The sequence below is a fragment of the Rousettus aegyptiacus genome, unplaced genomic scaffold (genome assembly GCF_014176215.1).
Source record: "Rousettus aegyptiacus isolate mRouAeg1 unplaced genomic scaffold, mRouAeg1.p scaffold_m13_p_14, whole genome shotgun sequence".
In the NCBI taxonomy this organism is placed as follows: Eukaryota; Metazoa; Chordata; class Mammalia; order Chiroptera; family Pteropodidae; genus Rousettus; species Rousettus aegyptiacus.
Window position 1 is genome coordinate 442846 of NW_023416289.1, and position 8074 is coordinate 450919.

At 62.0% G+C, this 8074-nt stretch overlaps 1 long non-coding RNA gene across 4 annotated transcripts; it reads left to right on the forward strand.

Annotated features, from left to right (window-relative positions):
- The first annotated feature begins 280 nt into the window (after positions 1–280).
- LOC118611318 lies at positions 281–5744 on the forward strand. Of its 4 annotated transcripts, none has more exons than XR_004954166.1 (3): positions 281–2451; positions 2578–3946; positions 4528–5744. It is a non-coding gene; the product is annotated as an uncharacterized LOC118611318 (long non-coding RNA). The 4 variants fall into 4 exon arrangements; XR_004954165.1 differs by lacking the exon at positions 4528–5744 and having other exon boundaries at positions 2578–3523; positions 3872–4155; XR_004954167.1 differs by lacking the exon at positions 4528–5744 and having other exon boundaries at positions 2578–2663; positions 2920–4155.
- Positions 5745–8074: the final 2330 nt, after the last annotated feature.

Sequence of the window (8074 nt, forward strand, 5' to 3'; positions counted from 1 at the left end):
TTTGGGGTGTCTCTGCGAGGGCGGTGTGGGATCAGGTCGCCATTTGGCAGGTGGACTCTGAGTAAAGCCGCTTGGCGTCCGCCACGTGGGTGGGCCTCACTGCGTCAGGTGAAGGCCCGGGTAGCGCAGCGATTGTGCTCCCGCGAGCACGAGGGGGTCCTGCCAGCCGCGGCCCTCGCACCTGCACGGCAGCCCCGGCCGCTCCACAGCACACGGCGGGCCTGTTTCTCGGGGGGCGGGGGGGGGGGCAGCAGGGGAGGCCGGGGACGGGGGGAGGGAGGCCGCCGCGGGTCGCAGCCTGGAGCCCTGTTCTCTGTGCAGGCGTCGCGCGGGCGGGAGCCCACGTCCGGCGCTCTTTGTCGATGAGAAGTGTTTGTGCAACCCGCACGCGAGTTAGTGGGTGTTGCGGGCGTCACGGTGATGGGCTGCATGGCGGAGGGCAGGGGCCGACTCTCTGACAGGTGTCACCTCCCGGAGACAGGTCCCATCGGTGGTCTGCAGGCTATTTGGCTACGAGTGGGGCTCATGCGCAGTGCGCTGAGGTCCCCAAGCCACCTGGCCAGCTAAGCGCGGCAGCCACTAGCCGGTGGGGACTCGAGCGGGGGTGTCGGCAAGCCCCGAGGCGAGGCGGCGGCTTCTCGCGGCATGTAGTTCGGCCTGCGCTCAGTGCGCCTTTAAGAGTCACTGAAAGCTGCGGGACAACCCGAGCGTCCCTGCGCGTTCTTCCCCAGCCCCTCCCGGTGCGGGCGTCGCGGGAAACCGCAGCGCACGCCGCTCACCAGGCCCGGCGCGGGTAACGCCGGCGGCGGACGCCAGACCTTGCCGGCATCACGAGTGGAAGTTTTGAAGTCGCGCTGGCTGCCCGTGTTCCTACGCGGCGGCCGTGGGGACAGTGGCTGGGTCGGCGGTGCAGGGGCACGTGGGGAGGGCGTGAGGTGACCGTCTGGAATGGGCGACTCGTGGAAGCCGCGGGCAGCAGCGCCGTTTGCCCCGGCCCTGCGGAGTCCGAGGATTAGTTCTGGGCTCTCCGAGTAATTAATAGCACTTAAGTCCCAGCGCAGTCAGTTTTGATTAAGCGAACGTTACATTGACCCAGTCTGCAAACACTGGGTCTCCAGCCACTGCAGGGAGGCCTGGGTGGACAGAGGGACGTGCCCTCTCTGGACGGCCGGCCGCCTCTCGCGGCTACAGCTGATCAATACGGCTCCTGCAGCTACAATAAAGCGCCTTCGACTTGCTCGTCCGAGGCCGGGACCTCAGCGCGGGCATCGATTTCCTGGCCGAGTGAACTGTTTACCTCTTCAGCCCCCAGCTCAGGACGGCGGGGGGCCTGGCCCCACAGAGCGATGATGCCTGCGAGTCCCCCGGGGGAGGCGGGGGCACCGGCGGCGGGGGTGTTGCCTTCCGCTCCCTGGGACCTGCTTCCCATCTTTGAGGACGTGGGTGTGGGATGACCATCGCCCTGAGCAGCGACGGCCTTCCTCAGCCTGGCTGGGGACGTCACGGCTCTGACAGGTGCACATGGGGCTCACCTTGAGGTCGGCCCACCCGCGAGGGTCTAGCATCTATTTTAAAAGCGCTGAGGCTGTTTTAAAGGCTGACATTAATGAGCGAGGTGGCTCGGTGTTTCGCATTTCGTGCTTGATGCACTTTTGCGAGATGAGAGCCCGAAGCTTGAAACCTAGTGGGCGGTGCCTGTAAAACAGTCATCTTCCCACACGTGGTAAAGTGAAGCTGTTATTGTCACAAGCACTTTTAGATGTTTAGGGACGCGCTGGCTTTAAGTCAATGCTGTGGGGTGGTGTGGCTTCACGCGTGGAGAGTGTTGAAGCCATTCTGAACTTTATGGGGTGCTCACGTTGGCTTTGGTCACTTTGGTGAGAGGGTATTTCCTGGAGAACGGAGCAGGTGGCAGCCCCGGATCCCCGCCGGCGTCGGGGATGTCCCCCGTGTCCGCAGCGCACAGGACATCCCTGCCTGGGAGGTGGGTTCGGCCCCAGAGCCACACTGGGGGATCCGGAGCTTTAAACCGTGTCCCGGCTGCGCCGCCCCCACAGCCGTCTCCCCGCGGGCCGCTCCGGGCATTTCCCGCGCTTTCGTCACTGCCCCGGGGTCTTCGCAGGCGCCTCCCTCGCCCTCGGCCCCCACTGAGCCTGTCCCTCATCTCCGCAGAGCCTGGCTCCCGTCATCGTTCCCGCACGGTCGGAGGTGGCTTCAGGTCTTGGACAACTGCCTGCTCTGCTTCAGCCTCTGGCTAAAGCCCTCGACATAAGTCCACCCTAGCGGCTTCTCGAAGATGCCGGACATCTCGGTGGGCATTCAGTCCGCCGCTTCCAAGCTGGGTGCATGGTGTCCGGCCCATCAAGAGATGTCCGCCAGCTCTCATTCAATGTGTTTAATCTGCAGAGGTGGGGACCGGGTCACCTTCATTTGCCTCCCTCACCTGGCCAGGTGAGTCCCATCCCGCCCGTAGAGCACCTGATAACATCTGAGTTTGGGAAGTGGCAGTTCACGGTCACGTAGGGTTTATTCTTTGCTCTAATAATGAGGGTTCACACCTGATCGTTGACTTTTTAGGAGGCCGTGCTAAATTACATGAACCAGCCACTTCGGTCCTTACAAAACCCTCAGGAAACAGCAGCTGTGCTTGAGTCCCTGTCACGGTGAGAGAAGTAGGACTCTGTGCCCCCACACGGGCCATCCCAGCACCCCCTGCAGCCCCCTGCAGCCACCTGTATCTATCTACATTCACCTGTATCTAGCTGCATCCACCTACATTCACTTGCATCCAATTGCATCCACCTGCATCCACCTGCAGCCACCTGGAGCCCAAGCTCTGCTCACTTGGCTCAGGACACAAGTTTGACTGAGGAAATATAGTGTGTCCCCGACATGGTCATTTGTCCTTTGCTTGTATAGGCCACACAAGACACACTGAGGATCTTCATCATTTGCCACACTGTTAGAACCAGCCAGGGCGAGCGGTGACAAATGCTGCTGCTGTGTGGACCTCATGGTGGGGCGCCACAGTCCTGCCCCTTCCCGGGGTGTCTGGCTCCACCCTGCAGACAGAGGCAGCGGGTGAAGGGGGTTTGGGGCGCGCACTTCTCAGCGGCCCCTTTAATCTCTTGAACGATCATGGTGCATGCTGGGTGTTAGCTCTGGCTTTCGAAGCGACACCCTCTTTATTAGGCTGTATGGAATACAGCTTTTAACATCGATGTGTGTCTAACACATGTGTTCAGAGAACACATTACATCACAAGCTGCTGGAAAGAAAAAAGACGCTCATGATCTCAAGTGCATCCCAGGGCCGTTCCGAGGTGCAGTCAGCCCCGTGTTAATTCCCTCTATCCATCACGGGCTGAGTGGTGAGAATGCATGCCGGGGAGAGTGGAGCCCGCGCGGGAGGTGGCGAAAAGGTTTACAAATTGGAGGACTTGAGAGTGTGATCCCTCCGACAGAGACACGCCTGCCGCGCGAGGCCCTTTCGCTGTGGCTCACGGCCTCGGGCGCAGAAGAGGGTGAGTCACGGGCCCATCGGTGGTGGCGCACGGTGGGTGGCAGGGAGGGCGTGTCCACGACACAGCCGGGACAGGCGCCCTGGGAGGGCGGAGGCGTTCGCCGACGCGGGCGCCGTGGTCAGGGCCCGTGGGGCTGGGCGCTGTCCCGGGCTCCCCCTCTGCAGATGGCCGGGCTGCCTGAGTCCCCGTCGGCCTGCTCCTGCGTGGCCCCGGCTCCGGCCAGGCGATGCTGTCACCGTCTCTGCTGAACAGTCAGCCTGGGAGGGCCCAGCCGGCAGGGACTCCGTGAAAACCACGGGAGGGCCACGTCTGGGATAAACAGTAATGAGAACAGCTTCTCGTCTTCAGGCCTCTGCAGCAGGTGACGCACGCTCTGGCGAAGTCGCCCCGCGGTGCCCAGCTCCCGAGCCGGGACGTTCAGGGGTGAGTCGCTCTTCCTGGTGAGCGGGTGCCGTGGCGCTGGGTGTTCTCGTAGGGGGTTCTCGCTTTTCTTTCGGGCATGAACCTAAAACCGTGCTGAAACGGGTAAGTCAGCCTCAGCATTTTCCCGAGTGGCCGGGCACTGTGTCCCTGGCTCGGCGTCCAGGAGCGTCCCGCACCCCACACCCGCACCCCACACCCGCACCCCACGCCCGCACCCCACTCCCGCACCCCACGCCCGCACCCCACGCCCGCACCCCGCGCCCGCACCCCACACCCGCACTCCCACGCGGCGCCGGGAAGTCGAGTTGTCCACTTTGAGTTGTAGGCGCCTGCCGGGCTCAGCCGTGTGCTCACGGGTTCCCGGGGGGTTGCGGCCGGCGCGTCCTCGAGGACGAGTGACGTGGGCCCCTCGGCATTTGGATACTTTCCCTGGATGCGTAAACATTTTTAGTCTCGATGAAGTCGAACTTAACTATTTTACCTTTTGTTTTTCATGCTTTTAGTGTCTTACCTAAGAATTCAGGAAGATTTACCCGTATGTTTTCTTCTAAAAGTTTTATGTTTTTGGCTCTTCTTTTTAGGTTGCCGATCCGTTTTGAGTTACTATTTGCATACAGTGAGAAAGAGCATTTTCCCTTTCATTCTCTAAATATAACATTCCTTAATTCTTAGGACAGGCTTATCATAGTTGCCGCTTTGAATCTCTGTCTGCTAAACCCACATCCAACATCCAGGCCCACTGGCGTCTGTTTATGTTGATTCCTTTTTTTCCCTTGAATATAGTTCATACTTTCTTGCGTCTTTGTGTGTCCTGCGATTTTTTAAAAAACTGGACATTTAGAATAATATATTTTCACAACCGTGGATTGTGCTTTTTTCCCCAGAGGGTGTTTTTCTTCCTTTGACAATGTGTTTGACGTGCTCAGCAGACTCCATCTTCTAAGCATGCGTGGCTGTCGACGCATTGCTTAGTTTTTAAAATTCCTGACTTTGCGTTGGGCCGGGTGCCCCAGCGACACGCTCGCGCCTGCGCAGATCTGCAGTCAGCCGCGGCCGGGCCGGGGGCTCCCTCGGCCGTGTCCGCACGCGCGCGTGAGCCGAGCCGTGCACCCGCGTGCAGGCGGTTTGCGAACTCGCCTCGAGGCTCAGCCTGAGCCGCCCCTGCGCACGCCGAGGCCACGCGGGTCCCCGGTCCTTCCTGCGGGGTCTCCGGCTGCAGCTCCGCTCACGTCACCTGCGGGCTGGGAGTTTGCGTCAGCACACCTGCGGGACTCGGCTTCACCTGCGTTCGCAGCTTCACCGACGGCACCGTGGGGCCCGGGCTCCTCCAGCCTTTGCAGGGAAAGTGGGGTTTTTCTCAGGCAGCTTCGCCTGCCAAGGCGGTGCCGGCTGAGTCAGCGGAGGGGCCCTGGGGGGAGGGGCCACACACCCCAGTTCCGACTCCATTCCGGCAGTTTCCATGAATCAACGCTGCCGAGGTGCTGCTCACCGTCGGTCAATTCCCAGAGTCCTGGACTGTTCGTGTGCACGCGGCCGTCTAGCTGCGCACTGGTCTCGCGGGGAAAGGGTGCGGGCCTGTGTTCCCGCCGCGGCGGGAGCCGGCGCTGCAATAATCGTCTCTGCTCGACTTAAACAATCTCTAGGTGGTCAAACGTGTCAACATTTTCACTAGTGTCCTACTTAGGGTTTATTTATTCCAAGACTACATTGTAACTAACAGAAATTTTATTCTGTAACATTATGCTGTACTTTTCCGCCCAGATTTTTAGTCATTTCAAATGCATTTGTTTCATTGTAATGAGGTTGGACTCCAGCTTATTTTTTTTCCCCCTCGTTGTTAGCTAATTGTCCCATATTTTTAAAAAACAATCTCTTCTTTCCCTACTGCTTTGGAAAGCTGGTGTTGGGATAGCTGAGGGATATGTGTGCTCACTTGACTTTTCTATTTCGTGGATTTGCTTCTGCTTTTTCGCCTTATTGGAAATGCCGCAGTTTTAACTATTATATATTTAGAATAGACGCCAGCGCAAAGCGACCCTCCCTCGCCCTCTTACACCACGTGCAGCGGACTGGCGCGGTGCGCACCGGGGTGAGCGTTCATTCACGCTCTCCCCTCTAGGCCCGGGCTGTCCCGCAGTAGTGACCGGGGCTGCCCGCCCTGCTTCCTGCCTCCCTGGGATTTGCATTCCACATGGGGACAGGGAAAAGGTGAGCAGAGGAATTAGCACCTGGACCCTGAACGTCACCCCCACCACGCGAAGCCTGCGGAGGGGGCAGCGTCCGCTGGTGGCCGGAGACACGTCCTCGGCGGCCGGTGTCTGCGACGAAGTCCCAGGTAGGACTCTCGCAGGAGCCAAACGTTGCTTTGCATCGCTGAACACTTGTCCGTCTGTCCCAGCACCGCTTACTGTGAAGTGCACCCCCCACAGGGCGGCGGGGGGCAGTGCAGCAGAGAACAGCGCCCCGCGGAGGGTGCCCGTGGGCCGTGGGGACGGGGAGCCCGCGCAGGCGCAGGGGGAGGCGCCCTAGTTCAGTGCAGGGGGCCCTGCGGGGAACCCCGGCAGCGGTGGTTGTATTTGGGGGACCATTCCTGCTGCGTGTGGGGGGCTAGGCTGGAGAAGCCAAGGGAGGGAGGTGGGATATGGGTGCAGGAGGCGTGAGTGGTGCGGGGGGAGGCGGGAAGCAGGTCCTGCCAGGGCGCTGGACGCGGAGCCGACGGGACGGGGGCGGAGATGGAGGGGCGCTGCCGTCCACCGCAGGTTCTGGACACGGGCCCTGCCGATGTCTCGGGAAGGGACCCACGCGGTGGCTCCCTGGTTCCAGGCGGCTTGTCCCCGGTGACGGCAGCGCAGCAGTGAGCGCGTAGGAGACGATGGACGGCACACGGCGCGGCACCCCAGGGCCTCCGAGGCGCTGGGCGAGCATCGCACACCGCCGGGAGGGGACAGGAGGGGCAGAGAGGCCCGGGATGGGAGGGGGAGACCGAGCAGCTGACAGTGCTGTGGGCTGCAGGGATGTGTCAGGGCGCCAGAGGGGGGTCTGAGAAAGCAAAGTCGCCACCCGAAACGGTGGATAAGTCCCTGCGGTTGTCACCGCGAGTGTGAGCGGCGTGTGTGAGCGGCGTGTGAGCATCGTGCGTGAGCATCGTGCGTGAGCGTCGTGCGTGAGCGGCGGGGGCCTGCCCCACCCCTCGGGGGCAGGCAGAGGTGGGCACGGGGCAGAACCAGGCCAGCGAGAACAGGGGGAGCCCTGCTGCTCCCACAGCGCCCTGTGCCACACTGGCCGCCTGTCCAGCCTCTCCCTGTCACATGCGCCCCTGGCTGGAAGGGAAGGTCTACTCAGGCCCCCACTCTGGTGAGTGGTGGGGTGGGCATCAGGGAGTCACCAGGTTGGGGTAAGCTTTTCACCAGGCTCATGCATGTTCAGATTTGGCTCCAGTGCTGAGCCTTGGGGGCCACTCCGTAAAATGCTCAGGAACACCAAGGTCAGCTGCTGCCCAGCTGTGGCCCACCAACGCCCAAGTGCTGTCCAAGAAAGCCTGCAGCTTGGGCCGGGGCTGGGGCGGCGGGCAGGCACCCACAGCAGTGCTCCGGCTGGCGGGGCGGGGCCCAGAGGCCAGGGCGGGGCCAGCACAGACCTTCGGGAGCCTGAAGGGGGCTCGCAGGAGGGGAGAGAGGCACCCACCAGCTGGCTGCAGGGAACAGGGGCTCAGGCAGCCACAGTGGCGGCTGCCCCCAAGCCCTCACCCTGACGCCGGACAGCTCAGTCCCTCCTCCTGCGTCCCTGGCAGCTCTAAGCTGCAGCCTCCGCACCGGAGCTCCCACGAGCAAGTCCGTCCGCGGTGAGTCCGGCGCGGGTCCCTTAAGAGGATCGTCTGAGACTCTTGCAGGTTCCGTGTCACTCGGCCACCATCTCCGCTGATTTTCACAGCCAGTTGTGGGGACTTCTCTCCCCGGCACTGGGGCCCTAGGCCGGGGAGCCCGGTGTGGGGCCAGGACCCCTCCTAAGGGGACCTCCACAGCTGACACGTCCCTCCCGATTCTTAACCGCCACACATGGGTGTGGGACCAGCCGTTCCGCGTCTCCGCCCTCCTGCCGGTCTCCATGTGGCTCCTTCTGTGTGTTCCC